Source organism: Bombyx mori, chromosome 12, assembly GCF_030269925.1.
Source record: "Bombyx mori chromosome 12, ASM3026992v2".
Classification (NCBI taxonomy): domain Eukaryota; kingdom Metazoa; phylum Arthropoda; class Insecta; order Lepidoptera; family Bombycidae; genus Bombyx; species Bombyx mori.
Window position 1 is genome coordinate 1,752,625 of NC_085118.1, and position 17,041 is coordinate 1,769,665.

General features: G+C 37.3%; 1 protein-coding gene across 10 annotated transcripts in view; it reads right to left on the bottom strand.

Annotated features, from left to right (window-relative positions):
• Positions 1-17,041, bottom strand: part of LOC101737919 (muscle-specific protein 300 kDa) — a 214,393-nt gene that overhangs the window by 133,561 nt on the left and 63,791 nt on the right. The window lies entirely within an intron of this gene.

The following is a 17,041-nucleotide window of genomic DNA, read 5'->3' on the forward strand; positions in this document are numbered from 1 at the left end:
GCAGCGAATTGAATTCAAGGCCGCGTCTCGTGAGCCAGTAATCCATGAGTTTTCTTTTTTTGTCGCCAATCTTTTCTGGTGCGAAATGACACATTTTATTGACGTACTTTTTGTAGAAAAAGTTTCCCACTTCAATAAGGAGTCTTTTATGACTGTATTTTAACGTGTGGTTTGAAGGACATGAGAAATTTTTGAAAGCTGATGCCTCTCATGACGCTCCATTTAAATTCTATCGAGAAATGACCGGTGGTTTTTGAATTATCCTTAACTATGCATATTCGATTCGCTTCGACTGTATCGATGATATTTTCATTTTATTTCGTGTGAGGTGGGTTTTGTTATATTATTTACGGTAGTATATGGTAGAGAGATAAATTTTCATTGAGCTATGTGAGTGAACTTGCGGCTCTATCTATCTATCTTTCTATATATCTAATAACCTACAGAATTAATACTAATAATAATAAGAACTAACTCAAGGCTCATCTCTTCTTAACTGGTTTTCAGAGAACATAGATATCACAATATGAATGTCGCCATCCACTGTCAGACTTGTATTATGACTTGGATGACATAACCATTTTTCAAAATATAAAAAAAGTGTTTTTATGTTAAATTGAACTTCGTATATTTTATTTATAATATAATCCAAGGTTTATCATTGTTGCGGTCGATTCTCGGACGCAAGTTCATACATAATAATGAATACAAAATGCTTCACCCGCTAGTAAATCAAATGACAATTACATCATTGTTGGCGTGTTTATTTAAAAGGTATAACGAATAAAAATATACCGCTTGTGAGTACGTTTCCGCGTCCGCAAGCGGTATGTGACCCCTCCGGCTAGGTGGAGTGATGGTTAGTGAGAGACGGCCTGATAGAAATGGATGTTCTTTATTCTCTATTATTCCAGTAACCACTCACCATCAGGTGTGCCGTATGCCCGTCTGCCTACAAAGGCAATAAAAAAAAATAAAAAAAAAAATCTGAAGATCCGAAAGTGTCCTAGTCTAAAAGAGGTCTAGTCCAGTAGTGGACAATTGTGGGTTGATGGGAAAACTTAGGTTTGCTAATTTACAAAATACATTGAAACTATGAACGGATGTAAATATTTTGAATGAAATTAATTATAATGAATTGTCATTCAGCGTAATTATCTCTCATCATCATCTTAGACCTTACAGCCCAGGGTGGGCCTTAGCCTGGTCCAGTATGTCTCTCCAGACTGCTATCTCTAGAGAGGATAAATTTCAAATTAGCGTATTAACTGACGGTAGAGCGCGTTTGGGTATGCCACACAATCCTGCCTATTTGTGCGGTCCAGCGGTCCGAGTATGAAGGCCTACCTCGTAATTCAAGCCGGGTCAGGTTGATAGGCAACCCACTGAGTTTGTCGTCGGATCTTCTCATTTAATCAGGATATCGAACTGATACAGCAAAGCACTGCTCTTGCTAGGGCTAGTGTAAGCAAGTGCTCCCAAGTCTGCCTACCAGCGATTAGATGGAGGAAAAAAGATGCCCTGATGGTAGGTGCCTTTTACTGGTGGTAGGACTTCTTGTAAATAAGTCCGCACGAGTAGGTACCACCGCCCTGCCTATTTCTGCCGTGAAGCAGTCATGCGTTTCGGTTTGAAGGGTGGGGTAGCCGTTGTAACTATACTTGAGACCTTAGAACTTATATCTCAAGGTGGGTGGCGCATTGGTGTGGGCTGTGAGCTCATCCACTCATCTAAGCAATAAAAAAAAGGCCCTACACACCACAGAAACCACATAAGTACCTGAGCCCTTCTAACTACATCAACGAACATCTTCTTCAGCTCCAATATCTAAATTTGAGAAATCAGTAGAGATATGTCGTGCCAAAAAGCTACTAACTCTAAAACGATTTAGTCAAAACATAAAATAAACATCTCTATTACCGAACGAACCTATTTATACAATGTCGCACGGACCTTGGCCGACCCTTGAAGGTCATTGACGTTTTAGCGTCACTCAGAACGAATACAACTATACTAGATACAGATAAACCTTCTATAACGCGGTAGATATGTTCCTAAAAAGTCCCGTGTTGTGCTAAACCGCGTTATATGAGACTTGAAGCCAGTACAAAAAGTAGAGTAATTTTTCTGAATGAAACATCTCAATTATGACTGTATGTACTTTTTACCTATTATACATAAAAGATAAGCGGTAAAATTTCGGTTATTCTCATATATAGGTGTGTTTATAGTGCATAATATAATTTTCTTATATTTTTTTAATTGCTTAATTGGGTGGACGAGCTCACAGCTCACCTGATGCTAAGTGGTTACTGGAGCCCATAGACATCTACGAAGGAAATGCGCCACCCACCTTGAGATATCAGTTCTAAGGTCTCCTCAGTATAGTTACTTAATAATCTCAGTATAGTTAATAATTTTAAACAAAAATCTCATTATCGTGTTATATATTATAAGAAGGTTTTGGTGAATTTTTCTTTTCGTGTTAGAGCAGAACCGTGTTGCAAAATACAATGTTATAGGAGGGTTACCTGTACTTACTTATTATTATGTTTTTTATTTAATACTATCTGACACGGCAGACTTCATAGTGCCTCAATCGATGAATAAAATACCTAAACTTTTGTATAAAATAAACATGAAACATACAAAAGGAATCCATCCGACGGGGGACACATCAAAGGAAAAGCAAAATTGTTATTTTTATTTAATTCCGAGCCTTTTCATATTTATCTACCTTTTAAACCTTTTCTGGACTTCCACAAATAATTCAAGATCAAAATTAGGCAAATCGGTTCAGCCGTTCTCGAGTTTTAGCGATACTAACGAGCAGCAATTCATTTTTATTTATATAGATAGTAGTGAGTAATAACGTAATAGTCCTAAGAACTTTAAGTGAATATTTTAGGCACTTTTTTTTTGGAATTACAGTGAAGCAAAGTGTTGTAGATCGAGCCCGGGTCGTATCAACATATAAGTTTCATATAATCTAATTATTGTCACTGCGAGGTGGTCCGCACTCAAAACAGGTTTTCAAAAATTATATTTATTGACAGGCAGTCAATAAATCATTTTGAGGGGTGAAAGGCGTAGTTTGAGCGAAATGTTTGCCACTTTACAGGAAAGCCATTTGAAGTTTAAAATTTGTAATAAATATTATAACAAAAAAACTATCTGAATGGATTAAACTTAATTTAAGTTCCATTAAAAACAAACGAACTATTGATGCAAATATCAAATAAAACGCAAAAAATAGCCCTTCACCCCTCTATTTGATACTTTTATTAAAGTCTTAGCTCGCCGACCACTACAGCGTGTTTCATTATCAGTGTGCTTAGTGCGAGTTTTTTAACATTCTCGATAGCGTAAAAGTTAGCTCATCTTTGTATGGAGTGGGATCGTTTGACTATGTTTGACGCTAGGGGCGCTGTTCCAACTGCATACAAAATTGGGCTAACTTTTAGGTTATCGAGACGTTAAAAAACTCGCACTAAGCACACAGATCCTATAGATCAGTGATTCTCAACCATTTTTTTGTTGCGGCACATATTTAAAGATTTCAAAATTTGGCGGCACATAAAAAAAAAAGATAAAAATTATTTATTTACTACAACACACTGCATAAATATCAAAAAAATTTAATACACGAAATAAACTAAAATATACAATTTTTTTTTGTGGATTTAAATATATATTCATGTTTAAAATATTTTTCTTTTAAAATTATATAATTTAATAATATTAACATTATTATATAATCGATAAATTTGACGGCACACTTTTGAAATTTGGCGGCACACAAAAGTGCCGCGGAACAGTGGTTGAGAATCACCGCTATAGATATTATAACATAAATACTTTCATCCATGAGATGGATATCTCAACAGTTCATTTATATTTTACACGCCAACTAATACTCTGTTGATAAATTTTGCGTACTACCACTAACAGACTCCAAACAATGAAGACATAGATTTGCTACTCTTAAATATAAATAAGCAATGTACTTGACACTATAAATCTATCAAGATCGCTCGATGACCACACAATTCTACGAAGATAATTATATCATCCGACTTACCGAGAAAATAAAGTAATATTATATCGTGAATTATAAATAAACACGACATGATAACCTCCACAGTACATATTTGTAATTAGGCCAAAAGTCAAACATGATAAATTGACTGATTATATCATGGATCGGCATGCTTACGCCATATAACCGCAGCTTCGTTTGATTCGAGAAAAATTGTACATATTTTTTTAATTGACTTCACTACATAGTACCTATATAAAACAAAGTCGCTTTCTCTGTCCCTATATCCTTATGTATGCTTACATCTTTAAAACTACGCAACGGATTTTGATGCAGTTTTTTTAATAGATAGACTGATTGAAGAGGAAAGTTTAAATGTATAATAACCTTCAATAAATAGTGGAGAAATCAATAATAAATTACAGTTTCCGAAGCGAAGCGAGGGCGGGTCGCTAGTGTTTTTATAAAGTCCTTTTTAATGTCGAGAACTCGAGAGATTGACTTAGAGCCTTATCCTAAACGATATAATTAAATATTTACTACGATGATTTAATTCAAATTAATGAGAGTGGAACTTCGGTACACTCCTGGACTGATTCACGTTTGTTCGCTATGAATGGAGCAACCTGCAGTAATTGTACCTGCGGTATTGTTTCGCTACGCGTGGGAACAGCCGATCATGTGTGAATGTAATTAGGCTAATAATTTTTTACGGGATTTTATGGTCTGGTAACTGAGACCTTTAAGTCATATTTTATTTTAATATATTTCTTAATTTTATGAAAAATGATAACATGGAGTGAAATGAAATGAAAATGATTAATTTGGGTCATTAATCAACTGGGATGAAATTCAATAAAATGAGATGAGATGATATGGGATGAAATATAATCTCAGTAAAATGGTGGTCATTTACTGAGATTTTTTCAGTGGACTTTTTGGAGGATCCCGAGAAGTTACGTCAAGCGGCTTTGTTTCATTTTCCCACATTTGTGCACTTTCACAGATAATAAACACTTAACAAACCACCGTTATTACACATTTATACCCGAAGAAATACTAAATAGACAAAATAAAACAAAATCACACAAATTTACTCCTCGCGTTCCCGACAAAAAGTTCAATTAGGCTAATAATAGTTACTATTGTTCGCCTACCCACCAAAATTCGAAATAATTATTTGTCTATTACATTTTCTCTTTTATTTTCTTATTGGTTTATTTTTCAAAATTAGGGAATAGGATGATGAAGGGCTCAACGAGTGAACTAATCCATAGACACAGCCCACTGAGTTTCTCGCGATTCCTGTTAGCACTGCTCTTGCTACTAGGGCCAGTGTTAGCAACACCCCCGGTTTGAACCCCGTGAGCTCACCTATACGTTAAGGAGAAGCTGAAACAGCCTCTCAAGGCTATGAGCATAGGTGGGGAAAAAAAGGGAATAGGATGAAAAGATAGGTCTTAAAAGAGATGAGTGAAATGTACTGAATTGTTATGTTCTTACCTATTTATATAGATATGTATAGAAGATTTTATATTAGTTACGTTTAATATTAGAAACCATCATTGATTTTCTATTCCAGAAAATTGTCTCTTGTACAAAAACCAAAAATTTTGAAAAGGATGAGAGAAGAACAGAGCACTTATTATAAAGTAATTTAAAAGTAGACGACTATGATGATACCTTAAAATTAAGCAAAACGAGTGACCGGGTAATAAAAGAATTAACAAAACTTGTTTGCTAGAGCTGTATCGATGAGCAAAACAAAGTCCACGAAGTTAGATCAAGTCAAATTTATTTGCGGTGGAAGGTGCGATAATTCCTCGGAGCTATTATTGGATTTAAAAACGCACCAATTTGTAGGTACTTATATCACAATTAGGAATTACACGAGCGGCCTTGTTCTAAGCCTATTTATTGCTTTGACCTGAATAATTCGGTTAATATTCGACACGGCTTTTACAGGCTTCGTCGCCTTGGTCATAATTGGTGTTACAATTTACATTCAAGTGGATATGTAATAAGATTTCGAGACACACATATCTAATCCGATTGTTGCATGGTACCATCTTGATATCGATTCCGTCAGTTTTAAATACCGAATGTATCTGACATCAAAGACACGGCTAATTCATTCAGGGTCTTTGTAGGTTCAGGTCCGTGATGCGGTCAAAACTAGACCGTATGAAGACTATTAGTATATATTTAAACTAGCAGACCCGGCCACACGTTGCTGTGACTAAGGTTTTTGTTTCTAAATAGCACGTGGCCGGCTATTCCGATTGTCGCGTTTCCGATCCGGTGACAGATTCTGCGAAGCACTGCTCTTGCTAGGGCCAGTGTTAGCAACACTCCTGGTTTGAGCCCCGTGAGCTCACCTGCACGTCAAAGAGAAGGTGAAATAGCCTCTCAAGGCTATCAGCATAGGTAGAAAAAAAATCGATATAGGACATAAATATAGGAGGTGACTCATGGTATGACTACAGCTTCCAGATATGAGGCTTATGATGCTTTGGTTTGTAACGCATTATTTGTCATCATAGCAGGAACGATCTTGCCTGTACATGCTGCAAGTTTGACCTTCTTCTGAGCCTGGGAGAGGCGTAATGCTACAGCATTCAAATTTCGACCTTATATCCCAAGATGAGTATCATAATTCACATTGTTTTCCTCCAATAAACACTCAACAAAAGATAGGCAATGAGATCGTTTGCCAATAACCTGCCTGGATCATAGAAACAAATGAAAAACTTAAGGTCTATATTTCAGTACCATTGGAATGGAGTTTTGATACCTATCGATCTTACTTGAGATTAAAATACTTTTATGATTTATCAATCAGTTCATCTCTTAAGCGCAAATTCGTCTAAAAATAAAAATTAAGTAATCTTGTTTATGCTGTTTGTTTTCTAATAATCGTTAAGCTAAACATTTATTTTAATAGATGCTATTTACATATTCGAATGTCATGTATCTATTTATAATATTTAAATTATAAATTCTTAGGTATTTCGAGCCATCGTTGAAGTCAGTCCTTAATTAATTAGAAATACATAATCACTACATAGTATAAAACAAAGTCGCTTTCTCTGTCCCTATGTATGCTTAAATCTTTAAAACTACGCGACGGATTTTGATGCGGTTTTTTTTAATAGATAGAGTGATTAAAGAGGAAAGTTTATATGAATAATAACGTCCATTAAATAGTGGAGAAATCAATAATAAATTGAAGTTTCCGAAGCGAAGCGAGGGCGGATCGCTAGTTATTAATAAATTAATGGTGCAAATGGAAATACATTTTTTCGTACAGTGACGTCAGTGTTAAGCTGGGAACTTTTAAAATTTTCCTGTCTTTCGGTAACTAAGTACCTATTATGTAATTGAGATTCGCTCCGGTCGTGCTAATTTTTAACGCAATCACCAACGAAGAGCACTTAACGTCTATGTTTAAATAGACAAAGCCAAACAACAACAACAACTAAGTACCATTCACCGCTGTTTCTCAAACTATTTTCTCTATACCTGTTTTTTATATTACCTATTGTAGTAAAATCTAATTTAATAAATAAAAATGTAACTAATATTGTCATGTAAAATTAAATTGATTGTTTTTAGGTGTCACTGGTTGTGGTCGACTTTAAATCAATTCGTGAGCACCTATGTGTGTATTACAAATACAAAAAACAAACGTGTGGCACTCGGGAACTGACATATAATTTTTTATCATACAATACATAGAATTTTTTATCAACTTATACAATTATTATTATAATTAGATAATGATAATTTAATATTAAAACAATAATAAAACAAGACCACGCTATATTAAACTTTAATAAAAGCAAAACCTTAACTGTCCCCTTCACACTCATAAGCTAGACCGCGCGAAAGAGAGATGGGCAACTTTTCATGATGCGCATGCAGTGTGACGTCACGCCACGCGCTTATTCACAAACACTACACAAGCGCAACGTGTGAATGTGTTGAACGCGAGCTACATGGTAGGCGGAGTGAGGGGTAATGTCCGGTGTTTTCCGTTACGGAATTTCATGATTCGGTCGCCGCGGTCAAGGCCCGCGATAAAAGCTATGCAATAGCTTAAAAAAACATATTTTTTTTAGTTTCGCGAGCTACTCTATCGTTAGTTCTGTTTTAATTTGTTTGATGGATAGACGAGTGAAGGAACCGCCAATACGATATTAAGCTGTTACAGAAAATCATGGATATTACGACATGAACCCCACCACCAGACATGAGGTCTAAACCTCAATTGAAATCGAAACGCATGAGTGCTTCGTAGCAGAAATAGATGAGTCGATGATACCTATCCGTGCGGGCTTAGAATAGAAAAAATAAACCGCTTGGTGCTATGGTGGTAGGACCTCTTGTGAGTCCGCACGGGTAGGTAGATAGCACCGCCCTACCTATTTCTGCCATGAAGCAGTAATGCGTTTCGGTTTGAAAGGTGGGGCAGCCGTTGTAACTATACTGAGATAGAACTTATATCTCAAGGTGTGTGGCGCATTTACGTTGTAGATGTCTATGAGCTCAAGTAACCACTTCATACCAAGTTTGTGAGCTCGTCCACACATCTAAGCAATAAAAAAATAATATATAAAATGGCCTCTTTTGACATTACTACGATTATCTATGCTATAAAACAAAAACAAATTTTAAATCCTTACAAAAGCATCAATATCTCAACGTCCTCCTATCTCCAGGTTATGTTCAAAGGCGAACGTTCGACGATTCACACGAAAATTACCATTAAAGTTGGCGCGATAAAGTAGCTTATTCATTGTCTTCACGTAAGCTCTGACCAAACAGGATCGGAATGTAAAAAGAAAGATAAAATTGTTATTCGTTGTGGCGAGTAGGTACACTTAGCCTCATACATGTGTAGCCAGTTCTGAATAGGTTTGTGTTTATATATGTTTGCTTCACAGTAAAGATGAGTAGGAGGAACCTGACATCAATCCGTGCGGGATGACACTAACCGCTTCAAGCGGCAGCGGGCGTTATTGACCACTCACCATCGGATGGATGGATCTAATCTGTCTTCGTAGGCAAAAAAACTAAGCATTTTTAGAAAAAGAAAAATTAAGCATTAAGCCGTTTTCCTAAACTTTGCATTTTTAATGGTAGACAGCGACTTGGCTCTGCCCCTGGCATTGCTGATGTCCTTGAGCGATGATCACTTTTCATCGAGTGGGCCGTATGCTCGTCTGCCTAAAAAGGCAATAAAAATAAAAAATAAACTATGATTTTCTGAATGTTCCCGGTTTTCCCAGAAACCACCGATTTATCTGATTTATCAGTGAAGCCAGAACACGCATCGTTGTGACTAACAATAAATATGTATTATTTATCCATTCGCTGAAGCAAGTCATGCCGTATATATCTAAATTTGATCGTGATATTCCAGAAATACCCAGAAACCTTCTATCGAGTGATAGTAAAAGCACTTTAGTTTTACCTCGAACATATAAATAAGTATTACATAGCACGAACAACTAAACCTATATGAAAAGCAATAGTCAAAATAATTAAGGTGCTTTGTTTATTAAAGTTGGTCTTTCGAGCCGAATTTTCAAAGGGATGTTTCAAAATATTTATTATGCGTTTATAAAATATTTATAGTTTTATTGTTATACGTAGTTCTTATCGTTACAGAGAACTTTAAAGAAATCGAGCTTATAAATTCTTTCTTAATCTATACAATTGGAAACGACAATATTTATAATAACAATTAGTAGTTTTTGGCGCGATGCTCGAACAAACAAACAAATAGTAGGTTCATTCAATAAGTTTTGTAATAATTATTACATTTTGTTTATTTTTTTTTTATTGCTTGGATGGGTGGACGTGCTCACAGTCCACCTGGTGTTAAGTGGTTACTGGAGCCCATAGACATCACGCAAATGCGCCACCCACCTTGAGATATAAGTTCTAAGGTCTCAAGTATAGTTACAACGGCGACCCCGCCCTTCAAACCGAAACGCATTACTGCTTCACGGCAGAAATAGGCAGGGCGGTGGTACCTACCCGCGCGGACTCACAAGAGGTCCTACCACCAGTAATATATTATAGTTTTGTGAAAGTAACTCTACTATATAAAATATGAATGTTTCACACTGAGATTTTCGATTGGAATATTTTTTTCTTTTTGATGCATCTATCCTGTTCTGTGTTACTAAAACACGAGTTCAATGACATTGTAACATAAATTAAAAATAATAAAAAATACCACGTAGTATTACAATAAATAAATATTCTTGCTATTCTTGTACCCACCGCCGATTAAAATTACATTTTGAACCAAAACAAACAGCGTATAAGGACGATACTTATCATATGTCGTTGATTCAATGGAAATGTGGCGAAACGTACTCGCGCAGTTTTTGCAATAGGCAATGATGTCATCGGCTTGCCTTGGTCGTGTAAACATGCACCGAAAGTGAAATTACTCGGCTAAAAAACCTAACCGTATTCACATTTAGCTTTTAAGTATTATCGTACACGAATAGAACGAATAGACTGTTCGTTCACTCGTCTATCCATCAAACAAATTAAAACAGAACTAATGATTTTTTTGATGATTTGATGAATGAATTTTTTTTTGTATTTGGAATGCACATATTGATATAGATGCTTACGATTTAATCTAAAGTCGACCACAACCAGTGACACCTATATTTTTGTTTCCTACCTAAGTTGATGGTCTAGAGAGACCATATCAGCGTAACCTTAACTAGTAGGTGAGCTCACGGGGCTCAAACCTGACGATGTTGCTAACACTAGCCCTAGCAAGAGCCGTGCTTTGCAGAGTCTACCACCGGATCGGAAACGCGACGCACCGAGAAGATCCGGCAAGAAACTCAGTGGGCTGATGGGCTGTGTCTGTGGGTTAACATCGTGCCTGAAGACTACGCGTACCCATATAGCTTCTTCTCTTCTATATCATTCCCTTACTACTAAGGATCGCAACCACATGTGACGTTCTTCCACTGTGTTTGATCATGGGTGGCGTGGATTGCATGGTACAGACTACCACCAAGTGCATCTCTTACTAGATCTGGCCATCTGGCTGGTGTTCTGCCCACGGCGCGCTTGCCCTCTATGCGACCCGTAATTATGAGCTTCTCTAATTCACGTCTGGGAGACCGCATGAAAAACACACCATATAGCTTAATGAATATAAGATAGCAGCAACGTCAATCCCCTTTAAATTACAATAGCTTCACCGAGCAGCACGCAAAACGAATGCCCACGCAAAAACAATGTGTTTAATTTTAAAACGCGGTAATCATGTGCAGAACAACGTCTTTATGTGTTTCCGACGAACCGTAACAAGTTCCAAGCGATGCGGACACAAGGTTAAACGTTTTTAGTGCATTTTGGCAGTCGTTCTGTGACACAAAAAAAAAATAACGCTTATGTCACAGCCCCAGTGAATACAGCCCACTGAGTTTCTCGCCGGATCTTCTCAGTGGGTCGCGTTTCCGATCCGGTGGTAGATTCTGCGAAACACTACTCTTGTTAGGGCCAGTGTTAGCAACTCTCCGGTTTGAGTCCCGTGAGCTCACCTACAAACGTTAGAGTGAAGCTGAAATAGCCTCTCAAGGCTATCAGCATAGGTAGGGAAGAAAAAACATCTATACTTATATACATTTTCTGCGTCAGTCATATGGAAAGGATTGTTAACCTAGTTGTCGAGATTATCGACGAAAACATCGTGTAATAAAAATCAAACCCGCAAAATTATAATTTGCGTAGTTACTGGTGGTAGGATCTCTTGTGAGTCCTCGTGGGTAGGTACCACCAGCCTGCCTATTTCTGCCGTTTCGGTTTGAAGTGTGGGGCAAACATTGTAACTATACTTGAGACCTTAGAACTTATATCTCAAAGTGGGTGGCGCATTTAGGTTGTAGATGTCTATGGGCTCCAGTAACTACTCATCAGCAAGAGTGGACCAAAAGGAAAACTGTATAATGTCGGAAATAATATAATGACAATAAAAAAGTGCGCAATTTGTTTTTAAGTGCGCAATTAAGCCTTTATTTGTTTTTTTTCTATTTATTTATAAATTTTTTGATGTGAAACATCTATAGGCGCACGTAAAACCGATTTCTGGCGTGGCGACGCGTCGCCATGCGCAATCGACTGTGCGATTCTCTCCCACTCGATCCGGCGTTAAGCCATCTCTCTCGCTACACTGAGCTCGGATACCTATAGTGTACACTCCGTAGTGTATACAGTGTTGTTTTTTGTTTACTACAGTACACATAACCTGTGTTTTACTTGAAAACAAATTATTTTTTCGTAATATTTTATTTTGTCATTATGACATATTTAGTTCCTATCACAATCTGTTCTTTTCTGCATATTACTTTTAGAAAATAATGTCGATGTTTCACATCTGCCAGGCGTCCCGTGACGGCTCACATTTTTTTTCTACATTCTCCTTGATAGCCTAAGGTGTTATTCGAAGTACGGACGAACGAGTAGGGGAGCTCACGGGCTCAACCGAGAGAATTGCTAATGCAAGCCCTAGCAAGAGCGGTGTTTCTACTACCACGGGATCGGAATTGGGACCCACTGTGAAGATCCAGCGAGAAACTCAGTGGGTGCGGGATTAAACCTATTTAATATATATTTTAATTATAACTACTTTAAAAGTTTAAATTCAATTTTTATCTATTTATTATTCAACAAATTTATTGTTTCTCATGTTTTGTCTTACTTCTATCATCTACTAAAGCTAATACATTTTTCTTAGTTTTTATAAATGAGTATTATTGTCGGTTCTGTCATCGAGAAGTGTTTATTTAAACCAATAACATTGGAAACGGAACTCATTGTCTCCGTTCCGAGTCGAGCCCATCAAATTTCAAAGCATTCAGTTCAATGCGACCGCTATATATAAATTAAGGTCACAAAGAAAGTAAGTCACGCCCACGCATCGGCCTAACGATGCTCTTTGTGGAGATGAATGAATAGAAATCTCATTAAAATCAAGTTTAATGTTATTAAGTAAAAGGACCATATTTCTTTGGAAGCGAAAATACGTCAATGTTGATCTTAATATTTACTTGGTTTTTGTAATAAGCTAGCTGTATCAGTCCGCTTCGCTTGGCATTTAAAATTAACATTATTATTTCTCACCCCCACAAATATTCTCATCATTAACGCCCCCTCAACTGGTATAGGGAGTCCAACACTCATATAAATATTAGCCTATCCATTAAGTACATGTATTTTCTACATGGATACCAAGTTTCAAGTCAATCGGATGCATGGTTCAGTAGTTTATTTATTTATTTATAACTTCATATACCAGAAAGTATAAAGGCGGACTTAATGCCATAGGCATTCTCTAACAGTCTACCTTAGGGGAGTGCAGAGATGAATCTAGTTATAACGGAACATCCGTAAAAACCACTGTAGATTTATATTTTAGTATAGATTGTATAGACAATTAATTGATGGTGTACAGGGTAGATAAAAGACAGATCATCAATCATTCAAAGTACTTTTACGCAATGGACGACTCAGCCGAAGTACGTAAACTGTATTACACGACATATGTATGTAATGTTTATGTAAATTGCATTTAAAAAGTTGGAAATATTTTTATTATAATATTAATATTTCAATGTATGTAAACTTGAATGCATGAAACTTGAACAATGTATGTGAACTTGAAGTCGTCGTGGCCTAAACGATAAGACGTCTGGTGCATTCGTATCGAGCGATGCACCGGTGTTCGAATCCCGCAGGCGGGTACCAATTTTTCTAATGAAATACGTACTTAACAATTGTTCACGATTGACTTCCACGGTGAAGGAATAACATCGTGTAATAAAAATCAAACCCGCAAAATTATAATTTGGGTAATTACTGCTGGTAGGACATTTTGTGAGTCCGCACGGGTGGGTGCCACCGTCCCGCCTGTTTCTGCCGTGAAGCAGTAATGCGTTTCGGTTTGAAGGGTGGGGCAGCCGTTGTAACCATACTGAGACCTTAGAACTTATATCTCAAGGCGGGTGGCGACATTTACGTTGTAGATGTCTATGGGCTCCAGTAACCACTGAACACCAGGTGAGCTGTGAGCTCGTCCACCCATCTAAGCAATAAAAAAAGCCGCTTATGCCAAATAAAACGCACATTTAATTACAAAGATAGCTGTCGCGTATTAAGCATAATGCCGCTTAAACCAAATTGCCTTTCTCCCCTCGATATAATTTACAGTTTATTTTTAATTGCATGCAATGGAAGTAGGTGATCATAATATCAACTGACGCGAGATATCGCGGAGGTTATCAATACCGCCAACTGCCTTTGGGAAAAATATAAGCTCATCAAAAATTTACCCAGAACAAGAATTGATTATGATGTGATGTAATCTCGATTCTTTTACACTCTTCAAGCATCGGTCGACGTCCTAATCAAACATACGGGGTAGCCCATAGACACAAGCCCACTGAGTTTCTCGCAGGATCATCTGAACGGGTTGCAATTCCGATCCGGTGATAGATTACTATTGGTGGTAGGACCGCTCGTGAGTCCGCACTGGTAGGTACCACCACCCCGCCTATTTCTGCCGTGAAGCGGTAACGCGTTTCGGTTTGAAGGGTAGGGGGAGCCGTTGTAACTATACTGAGACCTTATAACTTATATCTCAAGGTGGGTGACGCATTTACGTTGTAGATGTCTATGGGCTCCAGTAACCATTGAACACCAGGTGGGCTGTGAGCTCGTCCACCCAACTAAGCAATAAAAGAAATTACTCAGCGAAGCACTGTTCTTGCGAGGGCCAGTTTTAGAAATTTCTCTCATGTTGAGCTAATGAGCTCACATATCGTTCTGTTAATAGCTGAAGTAGCACCTTAGGCTAACGGCGATTAAGTGGGTATTTTAATGATTACAATGTAACAATTATTATTATAGCATGACTTCATTAAAATGACTAGATAGTGACAGAGTTGTTTTAATTGGAATATCCATTACAGTACACTTAACATTATCTAAATTAATAATGTTATATGCAATTTACTAATATTCTGACATTAAGATAATATTATATGCATTTTATGTTTTACGACACTTAATTATATATTTGTAATTGAAATTGATTAATTCCATTTCTGAATTTCAAGTATTTAATATTACGAGTATTAAGCATGACATTTTTCTTTTTTTTTTAAATACGAAATTCTAATTTCTTTTGTGAAATGTGCTATTGCTTTCCGGTAGTACCATTCAACATGTACCTACTAGTTCTCAAAACAGGTATTAAGAGAAGCAAACGGAATTACAATTATTATTCTATTCGCTCCTTTATTATTACCTTAGACGGTTAGCGTGGTATGGACGTGTGATGCGTAGAGAAGATGCATGTGACTAGAAAATGTATGGAAATGGTAGTGCAAGGTAGAGGGGGAAGAGGTCGACCAAAGAAGACATGGATGGAGTGTGTGAATGACGATATGAGAGAGGGAGGAGTGAGGGTTGAGATGACGACTGATAGAAGAGAATGGAAGAAAAAAACCACTTCGATAAAGCGGCACGACACGAGGACCCTCTCATCATGGCCGTCGGTAACTACATTCCCGATTCTGCAGAAAGAATGGAAAGCAGTCGACGTCGCCCCAAACACGTCATTTCGGATCCTCCCGATCCACTAACGGTGCTTTTAGGTACCTCAAGCACCGGTCACCGTTCCCGTCGAACCCGTCGCTTGCGACGAAGGGCTCGACGAGTAAATTAACCCTCAGACACAGCCCACTGAGTTTCTCGCCGGATCTTCTCAGTGGGTCGCGTTTCCGATCCGGTGGTAGATTCTGCAAAGCACGGCTCTTGCTAGGGTTCGTGTTAGCAACGTCATCAGGTTTGAGCCCCGTGAGCTCACCTACTAATTAAGGCGACGCTGATATAGCCTCTCAAGGATATCAGCTTAGGTAGGAAAAAAAAAGATATTAGCCGTGCTAGTGAGATAAGGTGGAGAAAAAGATTCTGTTCGCTCCTGTGACGAGAATATAATACACATCTAGATTAGCTATTCTTGAACTTGCTCGACAGCGAGCACGCTATAAGAATGCATTGTGCACTCTCCGCATTACACATTGGGAAAGCATTCAGTGATTCATCCGAGCGAGCGTTAGAGTAAGTCATTACGTTAGTCTGAAATTAGGGCTGTTTATAAGCTGACATCATGATTTTTAAATAGCGCGCGTTCATTAGCAGTCTTATTAATTCTAGATTTCTTTTTGATATTCCTGTATACAGTTATTTTTATTGAATTACTAGCTGACCCGGCAGACTTCGTAGTGCCTCAATCGATAAATAAAAGACTTGGTATAAAATAAACTTAAAACAAACAAAAGGAATTCGTCCGACGGTGGCCACATCAAAGGAAAAACAAAATTGTTATTTTTATTTAATTCAGAGCATTTTCATATTTATTTAAAACGTTTTAAACCTTCTCTGGACTTCCACAAATAATTCAAGACCAAAATTAGCCAAATCGGTCTAGCCGCTCTGGAGTTTTAGCGAGACTAACGAACAGCAATTAATTTTTATATATTATAGATTAAGGGGAGGTCCACTTGGGCCAAGAATGTCGGAGGACATCGATGGTTTCAGTAAAGTACTCTTCATTAAAACGCATTTAGCTTGCACATATTCAAGTACCGAAATCCATTCAATAAAGTACCTGTTATGCTTTGTAACAACATTGCTTGTATCACTCTCTCGATCTACCATAAACTAAAAATCGATTTGTAGATCCGTGATGCTTACAAATCATGAAAAAGCGAACTGCCGTATTATACTGCTCGAGAATATCCGGCGTTGTCCGAATCATGTCACTTATCATGATAAAAAGTAGCTTGTGTTAATCCAGATTATAAAATATCTTTGTTCGCAACTTCATCCAAATCTTTTCAACCTTGGTACCGAAATATACAAACTTCCATATGAACAATATATAGTACATAAAGA